The sequence below is a fragment of the Talpa occidentalis genome, unplaced genomic scaffold (genome assembly GCF_014898055.3).
Source record: "Talpa occidentalis isolate TD23 unplaced genomic scaffold, MPIMG_talOcc4v2.1 talOcc4.4, whole genome shotgun sequence".
Lineage (NCBI taxonomy): Eukaryota > Metazoa > Chordata > Mammalia > Eulipotyphla > Talpidae > Talpa > Talpa occidentalis.
The window spans coordinates 122,199,859-122,219,483 of record NW_023604295.1 but is presented as its reverse complement, the minus strand read 5'-3'; positions in this window follow the sequence as shown (position 1 = coordinate 122,219,483).

Below are 19,625 nucleotides of genomic sequence, written 5' to 3'. Positions count from 1 at the left end.
AGCCCAGGTCAGTAGCCCCGGATATCACCATTTTCAATTCTTATCTGTGTGTTGGTCAGTAACCTGGGCCTCTTGACCTGGCGATGCCAGCGCCCTCAGAGGCAAGGAAGCAAGCCCAGTGCGCAAACACATTCAAGTCTTTACTTGTGTGGTGTTTGCTCATGTCCCTTTGGCCAAAAGAGTTCACACAGCCAGACCCGAGTTCCTGGCAGAGAAGTAGAGTCCATTTCACAACGGGCTATCACGCGCAGTGGCCTCAGTTTCCCTGTACCTCACAGTGGGGGAGTAGACAGTGAGACAGTGACTTTTCCGTTAAGCCTTTTGTACTGTTTGAATTTGAGTCAGGTCAACATTAGCTACTCAAAAAAGAGCTAATGTTTAGAAAATTTAAGTAGATTTCCTGAGATTAAGTTCACAATAATCCATTTTAAAAAATAGTTCATTGGGTCCTCCCCGGTGGCGCAGTGGTTGAGCGCTGGGTTGAGCGCTAACATCCCTCTTCTGCTCTGTGGATGTTAGACAGAAATTTTTAAAAAATAAATATGACTAATACCCAAACTCAAAAGTACTGAGGTTTCCTTACATGGTAGGTACCTTGGTCTGTATCATCCACTGTGACCTTCTCAACCACCAAAGCTGGGTGGTGAGAGCAGCTTTCTCAAGGGTTCTACCATCTACCGGTCATGTGCACAGGGCCGTGGGCAGCTCTGGCCCATCAAAGCAGCTGTGGAAGCCTGGGAGAAGGGAACCCCAGGAGGCAACTGAAAGTCAAGGTTGGGCTGGTAGTGATGGTGGCTGGGGAGCTGCAAGATACTCGACTGCTTGAGAAATACAGAGCTGTTGAGGGTAGAGATCCAGAAGGGAAACTGTCCAAGGATTCCAGACAATACTGATAGAGCACAGGGCACAGCTGAAGGAAAAGAGCGAGGTGAGAAAGAAGTGTGCACTTTCTTGCCTCTTCCCTTATCAGTGACTCAGGGGGGCCACCTGTGAACACAGGCAATACCCACAGGCTGGGCCTCTAACCATCTATAAGGCCTTGAGAGTCCCTACCTTGTGGCAGCTCTGAGGGATCTAATGCCCCAGGCAAGCTCTTCTGTGTTCACACAGGGCTCCTTCTCCATCTCCACCAGTGTTTGTGATGCTGGATAATCTGAGAATTTTCTCCTTTGTTCCAAATGTCTACCAAGTGTCACTAGAGGCCGCCCACTGTGAGGCAGGGACACACCCTGTCATGTGCCTGGAAGTGCCATGTGTGGCTATTCCTCCTGAGGTCAGTGCAAGACAGAAAGTGCGGCTGATCAGTCTCTCCCATCCCCCAGTGTTCCCTCACCCACCCCAGGCCAGGTGGGGAGACATTCCCACTCAGGATGCCCTATGCCTTATGCCCCTCTTGACTGCTGAACTTCTATACTGTGTATAATTGTTCGCCACTAGCTACTTAGTTAAAGAACTACTGTTAAGTTTTTAGGTATGGCAGCGGTAAGGTGGTTATGCCCTGTGTTAGCTTCTAACTGAAGAATAATGTAGACATTGAACCATGAACACATCATGTGCGATTGCGTATATGTATATATGCATGTGTATGCACACACATGTATGTATATACATCTACATACATGTGCACAAATATATGTATACAGTTGATGAATTTTTAAAAGGGAAAATGCCAGTGTTGGTTGCCTGCAAATCAAGAAATGAACCATTGCAAGTCTTATAGTATGTTCTTTAAAAAGGAAGCATTTTTTAGTAATGTATAAACATCTGTAGATGAGATGATGTCTTGGGTTTGCTTTGAAATAATCTGGAGTTGAGGGAAGGCACAGATTAAACAAGAGTGTTCACAAATTAATAATGATTGAAGTTGGATAATGTTTACATAAAGGTTCTCCTCTCTCTCTCTCTCTCTCTCTCTCTCTCTCTCTCTCTCTTTCTCTCTCTCTCCCTCTCTCAGTCTCACCTCACTCATTGAAAGTTTCCATGATAAAATTTTCACTACAGAGACCAGCCTCACCTCTTTCCAGTGACTCTGAGACATGAGGTAAGAGCTGAGAGGAGGGTGAAGATGTCGCTTTGGTACTTGATAATTAAGAATCTTGGTATCTAATGGATTAAATAAGTGAATAATTGATTTTGTACGTGAGTTTTCATACTCTTCTCTCCTCTGTGTAACTGCAAGTTTCCAAAAGACGCTATGTACAATTCATGACTGTATCCCTGCCTTTCAGCATAGTGCCTGGCACACAGCAGGTGCTCATACGTGTTTATCAAGCCAGCGAGAGTTTGACTATTGTTCCATAGGCCTAACACAACACCACCAAGATGGCTCGAGGACCCAAAATGGCATCAAGGCTGACATGAAATCACATCTACCAACTTCCTTTCTTTTCTGTAGCTGCTTCTAAACAATTAATTATTCAAATCCTAAACTATCAGAATTGAGAGGGGCTTAAATCACTTTGTACAAACTCTCATGTTGTATAGATGAGGAAGTGAGGGTCCAGAGAAGTAAGTGACCTTTTCAAGGTCACATAGCTGTAAGGACAAAGCTGAAGGTGGAATTCGGCCTGATGGGGCCCATTTTGGTCTTGTCTTGTTATACAATCCAGCTCCAGGGCTGTGAATGAGACATATGCCTGAAACCCTATTCTCACAGGTGAAGAAAGAACTTCAAAGAAGTGAGTATCATTTTCCCATGATTTTGGGTCATGGTAACCCCTCAGCTCGCTCCAAGAACAGTGTTTTCTACATTGGGTTTGTCACATACTTCAAGAAAACTTAAAATTCAAAAATCTTAATTTTTCAAAACAAACAGAAGGGCAGTTATTCTCATTAGAAAGGGCTTTGGTGAACTTTTTTTTAAGAGGTGAACTCTGTCCAGGGTCTTTGTCACATGAGTCACATTTCATCTGCACCCACCTCCTTGGGAACAAAATGACTGAATAAAATCAGGACAGTCCAAGCAATGATCCCACAGTCTTGTCCTGTTAAGTGTCACAGGGTGATTTCCACATCCGCAAGCCAAAAAATAAACAAATCAATCCAAGATAGCACACCAAGTATGGAAATAAATGGGAGAGAAAAGCTTCACGCATTCTGTAACCTGTCTTTTAGAAAATGTTGATTTTTATAGTTCTTAAATTAAAATGTTAGAATAACCTTGCTTTGTAATTTTGTGGTTAACTCAGAACAGCATAATTCCAGTGGTCTTTTGTGTCATTCATGTTCTGGGCTTTTCCATACAAAAGTATTTTGTGGCTTTGTCCGGTGCCTCTTTCAAGACTCTTGTGACATTTCCATCCCTCCACCTAACCGGAGTGGCCAGATTTCTTGGCTGTTAAGAGGATTACAGAGAACGTTTCCTTTATATAATTATACATAACTAGAAAACTTCGTGAATAATGGCAGAGAGCAAATGGCAGATGTCAAGGACATTAAGGACATTGGTGACCACCAAGGGCTGCCTGCCCCTGAGAGCTCTCTAAGGAGGGAGGGTCTGAGGATGCTCTGTACTGACACTGATAAAGCCGGGTTTGGGAACCTGGGCAGTGGGTGCTATTGTCAGAGGCAAGCAGAGGGGATCCTTTTCACCCAGGCATCAAGGGTTAAGCGTTAAGCCCAAGAACTTTGGGCAAGTCTGGGAGGGGTGAAGAAAGGAGGCACATTATCTCTACTCAGCCCTGCCTCAAAATAGCTCTCTTCCCTGGGGCGGAGACTGTCAGCCCGCTCAGCACAGCACCGTGGAGGTGACTGTTCCCCACTTAGTCAGAATGTCAATCTGCTTATTCATCTCTTATACAAAGTCAGAGCTCTCTGGGTGAAATAAAGCGTGATTTAGCAATCATCAAGATGGCTGGCACAGGGTCAGGATGTTCCAGACAGGAAGGGCCTTACTGTTTCTCTGGATCAACCTGTCATTTTACAGATCGATAAACTGAGAATCAGCAAGAGGAACCCATCTTCATAGGAACACTCAGGAAGGCAGGGCTAGGCTGAGGGCTGAAACCCTGGGCTAGACAACATCTCCCTTCTCCCGGCAATGCTGCCGTTCTCAAGTGAAAAATGAAAGAAACACGCCTGCCCCAGTTAGTTTTCCTTCTGTTGTTAAGAAAATCATTCCCAAGCCTCCCAGAGTTTGGGAATCAGCTCTTTCACAGGCAGCTCTTGTTAAGCACTTTCATTGTGTGTCTCTGGAACTTCCTCTTCTATCTTCATAATCCAGACAGCTGGACTTCTTGGGGTCGGTCTAGGGTTGCCCCTGCTGTTTTCCCCTTTGCTGGAGGGGAATGTTACAAATGGGTAATTGAAGCACTTGAGGGGAGGAGGAAATGGGTTGCTCTTAGAATCATCTCAGACAGAAAAGCCCACCAGTCTCATCGGCTGCACATCCTGCCAAGGGTTGTGACTTGTCCTCCCCGAGGCCATCTGTGAGATGGCTCACTGAAACCCTCCTACCACCCTGCTTCCTGCATGCCATGGCATCTGCATCCCTTTTGTGTACCCCACACACAGTCTGGGCTCTGTCAAGAGCTGGATGAGGCACACAAGGTCTGAACAGGGGCCTGTGGAAGGCTGCAGAAATCCGGCAAAAGAATGGAGGTGTAAGACATGGACACGGGGTGCAATGTGCTGTTTGGAAAAGCCTGGGTCCATGTAGCTTGAAACAGTGCTGTTTCAGGTTATTGCTCTCCAGGACTTTGTGTCAGAGATGGAAGAGAAATAAAGCACTAAGAGGCAGGAAATTGAATTTCAGCCTGCTTCCATTTCTCCATGATTGTCATCTCTTAAGTGTTTCCATTTATTTCTTGCTCGAGTCACTTGGGCTGGACTTATCACAGCTTTTAGATGGAAATTGGTCCTTAGTTGTTCCTCACATGTGGGATTTATCTCTTTTAGCTAGACTCCAACCTACTCCCCATAAGGCCCAGGGCTTTGTAATCCCCACAGGCCCCTATCAGACTGTGGGCATACAGCAGGGACATAATAAATATTTAACAACTCTCCCTATTGGTCAGTGGCGTAGTGACCCACTTTTTGCTAAAGCCAGATCGTGTCATACAGGGCTTCATTGTACTCATAACAAGACAAAGAAAAATGATCACCCAAAGGCTCTACACAGTATGAAGGAGAGAGACCTGAATCCCAGGTCTTCTGAAACTAAATCCAGTCCCATCCATCCATCCATCCATCCATCATAGGATGAAGACAGGAAATATTATGCTAACCTTCCATAGATTAAAGTCAGTAAAAGCTAATATAGTATTGGTTAATTCATTGTTTGATAAGTCTTACTAACAATTTTCATGTAAACTTTTTAAACGGATATTTTAACTGCTATTTCCTTAGTACATGGGTTACATGAATATTTTCACACATTTATATAATCGTAAAGCCTGACTTTTTTCCTAGCAGTTCAATCATAATTCATAGTTTTATCAGAATAAAAATAGGTTCCTTTTCAGCTAAAGAACTGAAGTAGCATGCAAATTCATGCCTGGTAAATTAGATAAATCTCTGTGTGAGGCAAGGCCTTATTGTTCTGAATAAAATCAGCTCAATGTGGAGCTTGAACTTTCTCAGCAACATGCGTACTCAGGTTCAAAGATGATGGCATCAAAGGAACAGCAACAAACATTCATTGAGTGCCTACTGTTTGCACAGTATGGTTCTGACTGACCTAGCTTTGTCATTAACCACCTATGGGACCAACACACTAAAGGTCCCTACATTTTTGAATGCCAAATGTGTGCCAGTAAACTTGAAACAGACTTTACATATGTTATTTCATTTAATCCTCTTCAGTTTTAGGGTTTACAAATGAGGACTCTGAGAGAAAGATTAATCTACTCAAAATCACACAGGTAACTAATGGCAAAACTGAGATTTGTGCCAGATGTCAGTGACTTTAAAGGTGTACCAGAGATTTCCAAACCTTAGTCTTATTAGAATCACTGAGGAGCTTTTACAAAATACTGATGCCTAGGTCCCACCTCACACTAATGATGTAAGAACATGTACAAGAAGAACCTGATTTTTAGAACTCTCCTTGGTGATTATAATGTGCAATCAGGTTGAGAACCTATGTTCCAGGTGCCCTGAGCCTCAGTTTCTTCGAAAATAAAATGGGGCCTCCCTGGTGTCACAAAGGGTTAAGACGCAACCTATGAAGCTGTCTGCAGCTGCTGCAGCATGAGTTTGATCCCCAGCTAGGGAGCTACCCACATGGCGCAGCAGACCTCTCCTGGCTCACCGGCTGCTCCCCTCAGCAGTGTATTTCAGTCATTCCTGCTGTTCTGTTCCCTACTCTATCTCTGGTGAATCCTTTCATTCCCCACACCTCTGGCCTGTACCCTGGTTCTTGTATACATAAATAAATCAATCTTTTAAAAAAACAAATAAGATGAAGGTTTATAAGGACATTTATGAGATCCTTTCTACCTCTATAGTCACAGACTGATGACCTCGGAATGGTTGCTGCTTGAAGAGTCCTAGTGATAACTGAAGTAAGGAGCTGCCATTCATACTGCCAAATATGCCAGCTTTCTACCTTAGTGTGGGTATGAGTATAGCTGATAAAACATTCAGGGATAAGACTCTAAAGTATAAAAATCATTTCGTGTATTCTGAAATATAAATATGTGTGCATATACACACATTATATACAATAATAACACGCACATACATAATCAGAAGGAGTTCTTAAAACTCTAGAATGATTCCCCATACCATCCTTCTCTTTCTACCTTCCTTTCCCACTATCGATCACAGTTATTTGGTGAAGTCCTTATTGCTCCAAATTGTTTTAGTCCTGCTCCTCTGTTACCACATCAAAGCCTTTTGAAAATGTTCCTTACCTCTGATCCAGAATTCCTTTCACAGGAATCTGTTTTAAGGATGTAAACAGAAAAGCTTTATGAAGAAAGATATGCACGGCAGTATTATTTATTTTATTGGAAAATACGAGTGAAGAGTCACTCATACGTTTAACAGTAGAGAATGATTTAGTCAACTATGGTGTGGCCGACTATATGGAGAAATGCTATTACAGATGCTATTTATACAGAGACTTTCAAATGATGTGGAAAAATATGGACACCACGCTATAATGCTGAATGAAAAACGGAAGGTACAAACTACAGTGTTAATGCATAAACTAAATTACAGAGAGCTAAATTACACAGAACTGAGTACTTATTTTTTGACAGAAAAGTAATATTATACAAAGGTTAAAATACCTGAAATTGTTTTCACTGCCAAATCAATTCTCAATGTTTAAAGAACAGAAGGAACATAAAGGAAGCAGGCCCTGTCCGGGGAAACTTTAAGTCTGGCCCTGTGCCTCAAGACCTGTTGACTTCAAACAAATAAGCAGTTATTTTACCAGCAAGATGGGTTTATCTGGAAACAATAACAAAGAGCAGTCAACAGTTCAGCCTCATAGTGAAACCCGCCCACACTTTCCCAGAACAAAGAAGAAATATTCTTACATCGATTTTAGTGGGGCTGTTGGGAAGGAAGAGCCCATTGGAGAAAAATAGGAAGGAATAGGGTGTGTGCGGCTTCTCCCACTGCCCACCAGGGAGACTCCTCCTTCCTCCTGGAGACGCGAGGCCTGTCCCTTCTGTGGGATTCCGGCACCATGACTGATGCATGTGTGCGTGAGAACTCTCTTCTGGCCTCCCAACCTCATTTAAATGAGGTTTCTGTGTATTAATTCTCACAACACAGACACAGGACTTATAATTAGCAGAACAGAAACAGAAAGTACAGGTCAAGTGATTCTTTTAGGTGTGGGAAGCAAACAAATTTAAAATGAGAGTCATTTTAAGGGCAGGAAAACTAAGAAAACCCAAAGGTCAAGATTAACTCTAATCTAGGAAGGCATTGAGAAGGGAACCGGATTCACAAGTGAATTCAAGTATGACAACCCAGGTTGCCATTTTCAACGTATTCTCAGATTGGTTGTCTGACTGGATCCACAAAACCCTCTGACCCGGTAGACTTCTTTGTGTTAGTACTGTGCCCATTTCATAGAACAGGAGGAAGTGCCTCAGGTGGAGTGACTCGCTAGGTATCATGGAAGCAACAGTATGTGGCCAAGGACAAGGCCAGGACAGTCAGGGGAAGGCCCTGAGGCCCAGGCCTTGCAGCAGCGTTGTGCAAGGAGTCCAACTGCCCTGGACACTCAAGGTGCAGGCCTTGGCTGCTGGAAGGGCGCTGGAGGTGGGGCCAGCTTTCACTGACCCTTCTCCAAGCAGGCCTCTGCCTGGGCCCTCCTATGCTCCTGTGCTCCGGATGTTTTATCTGTCTTACAAATCGAACTTTGCACTTCTGCAAATAACCCGTATTTACTCAGCAATGTGAGCAGCACCAGGGAGTCTGCAGGTGGTAAGGTCCCAGGTCCTGGCCAGCTGGGAGGCCTGGGTCAGGAGGTCAGTGGCTTTGCTGAACCCAGGGTCCTTGCCCTCACTCTGAAACTTCCTACAACCCCCTTAGGTCACACTTTATAAGGAAAAGTGTCCTGGAATACAATTGAGTGACTAATTAGTAAATTTTAACCATTCTAATCCTTTTTTAAGAAGTGAATATGTTTAACGGCTGACAATGATAATAATAAATATTGGAAGATTAAGGTGATTCTTTTGTTCTTAACTTCCCTCTCATTCTGCTTCTTTTAAATTCAAAACGGGTCCCCTTTTTGTCGTTGTTAAATAGAATTTTTTTAACTGCAGAAACCAAAGCAAGCAGCTTTTGTTTGAAAAAGAACTTAATCCACAGTTGAGATATGTTCTTTCTAGATTTGAAAATCTATTTGGAATTTGCACAAATCCCTTTCACCTCAACACCTTTTGTCCAAATAAAAGCACAAAATTGTACTTCTCATTCCTTCCACAGAAAGCATTTCAGATATCTTGCCTATATGTCAAATTGTTCAGTGTTGAACATACTCTTATTAAAGAGCTATTAAGTGGAACCCTCAAATAATGTCTGTCTTTGCATTTAAAATGAAGTTACATGTCTCCAAAACAATCAGCAATGGTGATATATACGGTGTTTTGCAGGTGTCTGAACTTTTCCCTTTCTGGAACCACAGTATTTCTCCCTGGATTAGATTACTCTCACACTCCAGAGAGATGTTTTCTCGGGTCATTTAACATGACTCCCCAAGCTTTGATCCAGTGTCAATTTAAGAAACACTGGGGTGAAGAACAACTTTAAACTCTTTGTAAAATTGCCATAGATATTTACTATGTTGCTTAAAAAGAAAATTAAAAAAATATGCAAATCATTTGTGCTTGGATTTAGTACCAGGATAGAGTTTGGCTATTCAGTCTTCAATCAATTGTTGGAAACCCCAGAAAGCACCATGCAGGTCTTTCTGCCTTCACTGTCAGGAATCCTGGCCTTTTTGTTTTCTTTGCCTTTTCAAGAATCTCTCTTTGCCTAGGTTTTCTAGCACAGTTGCCATTCTGTATGTCCTTTGTCCCCCAGTCACAACCATCAGATTTTTCTTTCTCCGACTTATTTACACCATCTTTATTTAAGGTACTATATGTTCATTCAGCACCCTCTCTCCCCCCAAAAAAACTACCCAGAAGTGAGGGGATAGAAAAATTATTCGAGATTACCTGAAATGATCTTTCTAGTGACTTTAAGCAGAATTTGCAGCTGGCTTTAGCTTTGCCTTTTGTCCTGGTGAGACTTTCACCAGCAAGACTCCCAAAGGCCAACCCAGAATTGTATGCAGTCCCCAGAAGTCAGGCTTCACCCCTCTTTTTCCAAGAAAGCACCTCTCCTCTAATGCCTGGCTGATTTGAGTGAGTCATTCTTAAGCTTCAGTCCTTTTATTCTGAACACTTGACTCTCAGCACACCCTGCAATTGTGGAAGCCCCCAGCAGCCTAACATTTGGTGCCGGGGAGATGCTCCAGGATGTTCTGGGACCCCACAGCCTATGGATCCTCATTTTCCTGCAAGTAGTAACCCAAACTTCCTTCCTTTTGTGGGTCCTGATTGCTCAACTCATTGTTCAATAAAACCGAACATCTGTGCTTCCTTCCACACCACGGGGAAACCTTTCCATTTCCCAGCTCTAATTTGTTCAAAGGGGTCTGCCCTCTATGAGGAAAGCCATATCTGCAAAGTCATTCAAGAAACAACATAGAAATACTCTTTGGGTTCTCAGAGGCCTCAGAGGAAAGGCTGAGGGGAAGAGGGAGGGAGTGGACATTCCTTGAGCCCAGCTGTGTGGCAGCTCAGTATCCAGTACTCCACAGATTTTCTGAGCCTTCCCACCAGGCTTTGGAGGTAGGTGTGTTTATACCCATCTTCCAGAAGACAGCACAGGCTTAGAAATGCTAGAGGAAATTGTCAAGTCACATTAGGTTGAGAATCCTGAATTCTAACCTGGTTTGATAAATAATGGGGTTCATTTGATGTTCACTATAAATACTCCCCACAAAGAAGGCATCGGCTCCCAGAGCTGTGCACACAAGGCACCACAGTGCAGGCCTCACACAGGCACTTGCCAGGGTACCTGGCTTCAAATCCCTGCCCAGCCCATGATGTGCATCACCTTGGACAAATTACTGAACTTCACTTGATACCTGGTTCTGGTATCAGCAAAGTGGGGCTAGCTGTTCCAAGCAGCATTCAGCAATTGGTAGTTATCATTCTCAAATTATAACCCAGTGTTATTTTATTGTGGAATAGGAAATGCCACTTTCTTGCCCAAATAATGGTATGCTTATGTCTGTCTATTGCTTGGAATGGTAGACCTGATAGTGGGTTCATCTTTGGAGCCACCTAGGGAATTTTATCAAATATTGATGCCTGTGTCCCACCCCAAGATTTCAACCCTGTATCTGGGTCTGAGCTGGTCTGGGGCGTAGTCTAGGCACAGGGCAAGTGTGGTCCCTCAAAGTGTGGCTCCTGGACCAGTAGCATCTGTGCAACCTCGGAGCCTGTTTGTTGGAAATACAGATTCCCGGGCCCCACCCCAGATCTATGAATCAGACACTCAAGATGTAGAGCTCAGCATAGCCCTCTGGGTGACCTGATGCCCACAAAAGACTGAGAACCACTGCTCTAAGGGAAGGCAGCCGCATTTAAACACAAGGCCCAAAGACCAACTTGATTGGAGCAGTGAACCACAAGTCTGCCCAGAGCTGTGACAACAGGACCCACCAGCCCCGCCTCCCAGTCCCAAGGGAGCCAGGTCCTCATCAGAGAACGCCTTACTAAATGTGGAAGGATGCCACGCTAAGATAACTCCAGTGTAGAGTTCATGATGGGGGTCATGAAACCATGAACTGAAAAAAATGAATCCTAATTACCCAGTGCCCATTGGCCACAGCAATTTCCTTCACGTCTTCACTCCGAGTAGCCCCTGTTCAGCCCCAAACACTAAAACTCCCTCACCTTTCCTGGGCCTGTCCTGTTTCCTCTCCCTTCTCTCCACCCCCACCATTCTACTTCCTCTCCACAGCCTTCCTCCGGGAGGTTGCCAGTGGCTCTTGCAAGCGCTTGGGCTGCTCTGTGTCCCCTGGTGACACTGTGCATCTCTGCTCTCACCCTCCCAGGGGAGAGGATTCTAGTTCTGCTTTTTCTCCTAAAGCACCTCCCAGAGAGCTCAGACCTGTCAGTGCCCCTTGTCTTGATCATGCTCTGATATTCACGGTTCGTCACTTTTGAACATAAGAAATGTTTGTGTTAATCATTTGCCTTCTACGTTTCGCCAGACTCCGTGGAATTTATGATCAGATGTTTCTCCGACATCATACAATTTACCCTTCATCATCTGATGAGAGAGAAACGCTGTGGCAACTTTCAGTGAAACGCACACCACCCATGCGGCATTGGTGGTGTGATTTCTCACAGGACAAGGCCCTCATAGTTTCCTCGTGTCTCATGTAACCACCATTGGGAAACTTGCACCCTCCTCCCGTGGGTCTCAAAGACACACCCTGGAAGATCTTCAGGCCTCCTCTGAGCCATGTTCGTTGCATTTCGTGTCATCCACTTTCAAGAAGTCTGGGCTTTTCTTTCTTCTTCCAAGCTACTCTGCAGCCACTAGTTACCCCAGGCCTTGGGGCCTTACTGGGGTTTGACTCTACTTCCTCCAGAGTCCTCTCAGTGCCCATAGGTGGGGTCAGCAAGGTCATCCTGAAAGTCCTCTTTGGTTCTCAAAACCTATCATCCTCTATCACAGGTCTGCTCAGCCTGAGGGAGCCAGGATCCCCCAAATGCAAACTTCTCCTGAATCTGCCTTTTGTTGAGGCTGCCAAGTCTGTCTCCCAAGAAGGAATGGATCCAGAGCTTCAGGAAAGCCTAGCATTCTTTTTTTTTTTTTTTTTTAAAGATTTATTTATGTATGCACACAAGAGCTGGGGCACAAGCCAGAGATGCAGGGGGTAAGAGGATTCACCAGAGACAGAGTGGGGAACAGAACAGGCAGATCGACCGAAGTACACTGCTGAGGGGAGCAGCGGGCGAGACAGGAGAGGTCTGCCGCTCCATGTGGGTTTCTCCCTGCCGGGGATCGAACTCGTGCTGCAGAGGCTGCAAATTGCTTCATAGTGCTGTGCTTAATCCCTTGCGCCACCAGGGAGGTTCCCAAGGGATCCCTTCTTCCTGGAGTTTCTCAGCCCTTCTCCCAACCTAAACTAGACTGTCACCTCTATTCCCCAGCCCCTTGGTGGTCAGGGAGGCCTGTGGAAACCTGGATACTGAACCATGACTCATTCTTCATCCCTGTGATGATGGGTCGTCATTCCTGTTTCCAGAGAACCGGCCTTGCCAGACCAGTTCTGGGGTCACCGTGCAAGCAGGGAGATGTCCCTGTATTTGGTGACCCTGAGGTTGGCACCGTTTGGTGGGTAGATGTGGCCTCCGTCCTTGGAGTGTCCACTTCCCAGGGCCTCTATGAGGTGCCACCTCCCCCGCCTCAAGCCTGGTACCACTTTGCCAAGCACTACTTGTTCCCAGAACTTTCCTGGCTTCTTTGAACCACAAAGGCGCCCTTTGAAAGAGCAAACACCACCCCAGGGGTGCCTTTGTCACATCCATTCAGAGTCAGCTGGCATCTCATGTTTCCCCTAAAAATGAACTGTCTTTCCCTGCCCGTCCAACCAGGAAAATCTGCACATTTTCTTTTAGGGTTTCTGCAAGAACCTCTTCTTTGCAGGAGGAAACTGAGCACAAAAGATCTGTGTTGTAAACGACCACCTGCCTACACTGCCCAGGCCCAGCAGACATGGGGGCTGGCTTCCTACTGGGTGTCTCTCAGGTGGGGAGAGAAGGGCCATTGTCCCCACCATGCACACATTCTCCCGCGACACGTGGGCATCCCTGGGGAGGCAGAAAAGCCACCTACACAGGAGATCGGATCCTCATTCTCCGGGCCTTGGGTTGGGGTGGATCTCACTCTGTGCTGCGTCTCTTGCCCAGGCACTCAGCTCCTGGTAGTACTTTTCTTCTGTGCCCTCTGTCTGCGAGTGCTAGCCCATGCCTTTGATGGCACCGCCCAGTCTCCATCCAGGGAAGGGAACAACCGCCTCTCCACTTGCAAAGGTTAAACAAAGCCCTGCTGGACACTAGGGAGCTGGGGGTGGGGTTTGAATGTGGAATGTGTCCTCCCCACTCCCGCCCCGCAGCCAGTCTGAATGTGGGAGGGGGCTGCTCTCCAGCGAGTGCTCGGGGTCCATGGGGTTGAGTGACATCACCAAGGGCAGCGGGTGCTGCCGGGTCCTGCCCTGTGTCCTCCCGGGATACAGGCTGCGGAGGCTCCAGGGAGAAGATCCGGGACGGCTCAAGACCTTTGCATGGGTTTCCTTGGCCGGCGTGACCCGGACACCCCACACTTCCCAGGGGAGAAGGGCAAGACCTCTATCCCCACCCCCAGCCACTTCCTGGGGTTCACTCTGCGCAGTACACACAGCCAGGGCACGCTTGAGAGGCAGGGCCCTTTGTGAGTCCGCAGCGGGAGCAGGGGCTCTCGTTTCCCACACTTTCCATTTCCCCGAAGCTTTTGGTGAACTCATTCTGCCCCCCGGTGGCCAACTGCTCACTACTCCTTTCTTTTCCATGTAATCTCTACTAAAATAAGAAAAATTAAAAATGATAAATATGTAATAATGAACTCAGCCTGGACTGTATTTATTTTCATACAAATGTAATCATAAAATATATTTTTAATATTTTTTAATGGACGAGCAGCCTGCAAAGTCAAAAGTGCTCCTGTGGCCTGCTGTGAGGGGAAAGCTTTTAAGCGCTCCCCGTCCTACCATCAACTGTCACCACCCTAAGGTTGCAGGGAAGTTCCCTGCTGCCAGGGAGTGGCCACTTTCTGAAGCTTTCCCCAAAAGGGACCACATGTCTCCTGAGGTCACAGAGAAAAGATGGAGGGATAGTTAAGAAACCAAAGCACTTGGCTGATTACCTTCAGACTCTAAACCCTTTTAAAACCTCCAAAGATGGGCCTCCCTGGTGGCGCAAGGGTTGGTTAAGCACCGCACTGTGAAGCAATCCGCAGCCTCTGCAACATGAGTTCAATCCCCAGCTGGCCAGGGAGCTACCCACATGGTGCAGCAGTCCTCTCCTGTCTCCCCCGCTGCTCCCCTCAGTAGTGTATTTCAGTCAGTCTGCCTGTTCTGTTCCCCTCTCTGTCTCTGGTGAATCCTCTCACCCCCCGCATCTCTGGCCTGCACCCCAGCTCTTGTATGCATAAATAAATAAATCTTTAAAAAATAATAAAACAATAAAACCCCCAAAGATGACAAAAGGCCTTAATAGTCACCTTTTCACTGCTAAAATAGCTCTAGTTGGCCTAGAGAGAAATAGGGTTTCCCCATATTAAAAATAACAAGTGACCAGGGAGGGCCATGCACAGCTTTCACACCCGCATCCTCAAACACTCATCACAGTCTGAAGAACCACTGCCCTTATTTTATTTTATTTTATTTTTAAAGATTTATTTATTTATACAAACACCGGGTACAGTCAGAAGCGCGGGAGGGTGAGAGAATTCACCAGAGTCAGAGCGGGGAGCAGAGCAGGCAGAAGGACCAAAGTACACTGCTGAGGGGAACAGCGGGCGGCAGGAGAGGTCTGCATGCCATGTGGGACCCTCGCCGGCAGCCAGGGATCGAACCGCCGGGGATCTAACCTGCGCTGCAGAGGCTGCGTGCAGCTTTGCAGCCCAGCGCTCAACCACTGCGCCACCAGGGGAAGCCCCACTGCCCTAATTTTAGGTGAAGGATTTGGGGTCCAAGAGGTCACATGGGGGTGAACAGAGATAGTAGCTTGAACTCAAGTGTCCATGCTTGAACAGCATCGCCCCCCCACATACACCTCTTTGCCTCTGATGGAGTTGACATTCCCTTGGACTTCGGACCCAGGAAATGTCTGCAACGAACAACAAACTTTTCCCTCCATGCCTGAAAGCTAAAGAATGTGGCCAAGACTCATCCTCCAGTCTCGATGAGTAACCAGCTGCAGCCACATGCCCTGTGCCCTGCTTTCCCCCTTCCCTCTTTTGTGAAAGAGGTTCCAGCTGTCTCTTTACCCTTCCCCGGCCTCTGTTGGACTTCCTCTTACACTCACTTCCTGGCCCTGGGACGGGAGGAGAGGCTGTGTGGCTTCTGGAGCTTCCCTTCTTGTCCCCCTCTAGCCTGTAACCCATACCTTCTCCTGAACAGATGAGCCACATCTAGAGACACCACTGCTGAGCTGCAGACTGTCAGCTTGGCTCCAAGTATCATCTTGCTTGGAGGAAAATGCAGGGTACACCCCTGAAAAAGCATGTGAGGTTCTGACTGGGAGGGGAGGTGGTCAGCTGTGTCACAGAGGCCTCGGGCAAGGAGGTTGCTGACAACCTGTCCCAGGGGCTGCCGGGTTAGGACAGGGTTAGGACACCCATGGTTTCCTGACAGCTACAGTGCCCTACACAGGCATTCAAGTAAGTGTGTCGAGAGCCTTCTTCCAGATTGTCCTTCTCTGGGGTGGAACTAAGTGAAATAATACTGGGGCTCTTATACAATTGAGGAAAATTCACATTTTGGGACCATCCTGTGTGCCAGCCCTGGGGTGTTTGCTATGTCATCCCCCTTTAACCACAAGCAGAACCATATGACGCCCTGTTTTACATATTAGTTAAATGAGGTTCAAAGAGGCTGATAGATTGGCTGAGATCACAAAGCTAATCAGAATACTGATTCAGGACCTGATGTAAGCTCCAGAAAATGCTACACCCCTGAAACTACAGTCTTCCTGACCTAACATCTCTAGAGGCGCTGGAGGCTCTGGCGGGCCTAGGTGAGAGCCAGTCATCACCCATAAGTGGGATCTATAAATGAGCAATCAGATGACCTGGTTGCGCACATGCTTTTGTCCCAGTTTCCTGTTCCCTTCCTCCACCATTCACAAGGGACAAGTCTTGACTGCATAGGTCCCTGCGTTCTCGTCTGTCTGACTGCCACGGACATCTAGGCAGCCAGGGGCAACTGACTAAGAATGGAGAAACACAGGCTTGGGAGCCAGGCGGGTTTGGGTTTAAATTCTACATTGGCCATTTTCAGGAAAATCTATCCAGATTCCAGGATGGGCGTGGGGACAGGGAGAAGTAGGAGATTTGAGTCAGCATCATGTAAGCGCAGCCTATGTCTAAGTAGGGGAAAGGCAGAGGCCAGGGCCAGCTCCCCACCCCACCCCAAGAACAGTGGGGCCTGCCAGCTCAGAGATGGCAGCGACCTCCTGCTGCTGCCTGGCAATTTGCAACCAAATAAGCCCAATATCCGCTCCTACACACAGGTATAAAATTCACTTTAAAGGTTCTGACCATGAGTTAAATGCAAGCAGTCCTGGGAAGAGACTGCACTGTACAAAGGAAAGGTAGGTTGGAATTAGAGGAGAGCCTTTGTGGTGGGGCCCACAGAATGCAGGTGTACACATGACAGCTTAGCCTGTTTCCTCCTCTCTGACATAGAACAGCTTGGTCATTAACACCTCAGTAGGCCTGCTGTAGGCACTTTTTGCCTCAGTTAATTCATTTAATGCTCACCATTGCTCAACTCCCATTTTCCCGGTGAGATGGGCAGGCAGGTCACACTACTCACCCAAAGTCACACAGTGCCTGAGCTGGCCGCAGAACTCAGCTGGCCAGGCGGCAGTGTCCCTCCTCTCTACCTCTGTGCTCTTCTGGTTCTTCTGACAATAATGAGGTCTTCCTCTTAGGTGTGAGTGTGGGATGGAAAGCTCATGCATCGAAGCTTTCTGGAGCAAGCAAGGTCTCCATTAATGCTCTTTTCTTGTCCTGGCCTTTCAAATTTGAGGGGAGAACTGTAGCCAACGTCTCAGTAAAGGTCTGCCCTGCGCATGCACATACTCAACCAGGGCAGGGTTTGATCAGGGGGGTGACATAAGGGCAAACGGAGCTGTGCGCAAGGCCAAGGTTAGAGGGCGGGAGCCACAAGTGTCCTGGCTTTCCTTGCTCTGCCCTATGAGCCAAGGCACTGTGACACACACGGACTCCTTCGAGCATGAAGTGACCTCAGAGCCTGTCAGGGGCCTGGGAGCTCCAGATGACTGGGAAACCACTGGGGAGGAGAAGGAGTTGAGAAAAGATTGAGGCCTCTCACTGAGGGGTGTGGAGTTCTGGTGAGGAAATAGGGCCATCCTGTTCTGGGCCCACATCCAAGAAGCAGCTGCCCCACCCTGCTCTCGCCTGAGTCAACCACAGGCAAATGGAGAGTGTTTCTCAGAGCCCAGAAAAAGGCCTCTGTAGGGGCAGGCGGAGCCCACTCTGCGATGGAAGGTCTCCAGCCACCCGGCTACAGAGTTCAGCTAGAACCCGGCTTTCCTCATGGCCTTCTAGGCCCGGTAACTGAAATGCCTTCATTTGTGTTTATCAAGAGTACACCACCAAGGACCAGGTGCACTAGCCAAAACAAACAGACCTTGACCGGGCAACATACCAGGGCCCTGGTTTCACCACGTTCTCTCTGCATGTTCCTCAACTGACACATCATGACTGGGATGATGGGAGAGGTCTCAAATGAACTGCTTGTTTTTACCTATTCTGTTTATAGACACAGCCTTCATATGCAACGTGAAGAGAAACAAGGTCATTCCTTCTTCCCTCTGCCTCCTCACCCCCCACAAAGTGATGCCACTGAATCTCAACTGCTTGGGTATTTGGGGAGTGGTGTATAAAAATCCCACCCACTGCTTTGGTTTGCTCTGCTCTTCCTAAGTCCAGTCTCCAGGAGAGAGCTGAACCCACTGTCCTTGTTCTGTTCCCTTCCATGTGACTGACTGAATTGGGCTTTCCTTGTTCAAGATTCGCAAAGGAGAATCAAGATCCTGCTTCAATCACTGGCGTTTCAGAGGGTTCTTGAAATGACAAAATGGTTCCTTTGCACTGTCGACATTTTCATCACTAATGAATATTTATAAAGTTCCCACACCGGGTTGCTTGCCAGTTCTGAACCCAGATAAGAGGGAAGGTTCTTTATTCTGTTGCAGGGGGGTGCAGGTGGGGAGTGGGGGTAGTCAGAAAACTGCATTTCTTTTCACTTCTGAAAGGCTTCCTTTTCCTGGAAAAAAAAATGTCATTTTGCTTTTGCAAATGAAAGAGCAAAGCCTTTGCTAATGCATGGCATTTCTTGAATTATCATTTGGGTTTCCAGACAGTGCTTGTTTTCTGAAACCCTCAAATTACCTTATTTCTTTGCACTAAAAATACTTCATCAGAGTACATTGGTTGTTGAACTCATGACAGAGTCACTTGTAAATTCAATAGATGGTTTCATTTTTTCCAGCATGTTCTCTACCCTCTCGTCCACTCCTCCCAAGAACAAATCATTTAGCCACTGCACTCTAGCTGAGTCATGGGACCATCACAGACCCAGTTCTCCGCTAGCTGCCTCTTGCCCTGAGATGAGAGCATAGGTGTTCCTGATCACCATCTCCAGCCAGAGAGCAAGGGCTACCGGGCTGGTCTTGAGAGCAGGTTTTCAGACAGCTTGTGGTCTTGAATGGCCCAGGGACCTTGGGCCTTGTTGTATGCTATACTAGCCAGGCTCGGCCATGAAAGCTTCCATTAAAATGGGATTTCAGCAAAGCCATGAAGGTTGATACATAGTATGGGGGGGGGGGGGAGAGCCATTGTTAAGCATATGAACTCTGGAACAAACTGCTTGGATTTAAATCCTGCCTTAGCCTTTTACTACCTGCATGAAATCATCTCCTCATGGGTTCCCTCACCATAGTGTTCTTGAAAGATGTAACATGAGTTAGTTCATGTGTTTGAAACTGAACAGCATCGGCAACATAGTGCTTCTATAAATAAGGATTGCTGCCTTTACTCTTCTGAAAGAATTTAGAAAAGGCATAAACCTTTAGAGTTAGCTATCAAGGGTGCAAGCCTGAAATATGGGCCTATAATGTGGCTTAAGTGGACATGTCTAGAGACACTGTTTCCTTGGGAAACAGACAAATCCTTATTGTATTCAGAACAAGGCTTGTACTCAGCTGATGAGAATGAGACATCTGCTATCACGCTAGCTGAGCAATGACCTCTAGTGGCGTAAGTACTTATCACTAATTTTGTACTACAAACTAGAAGGC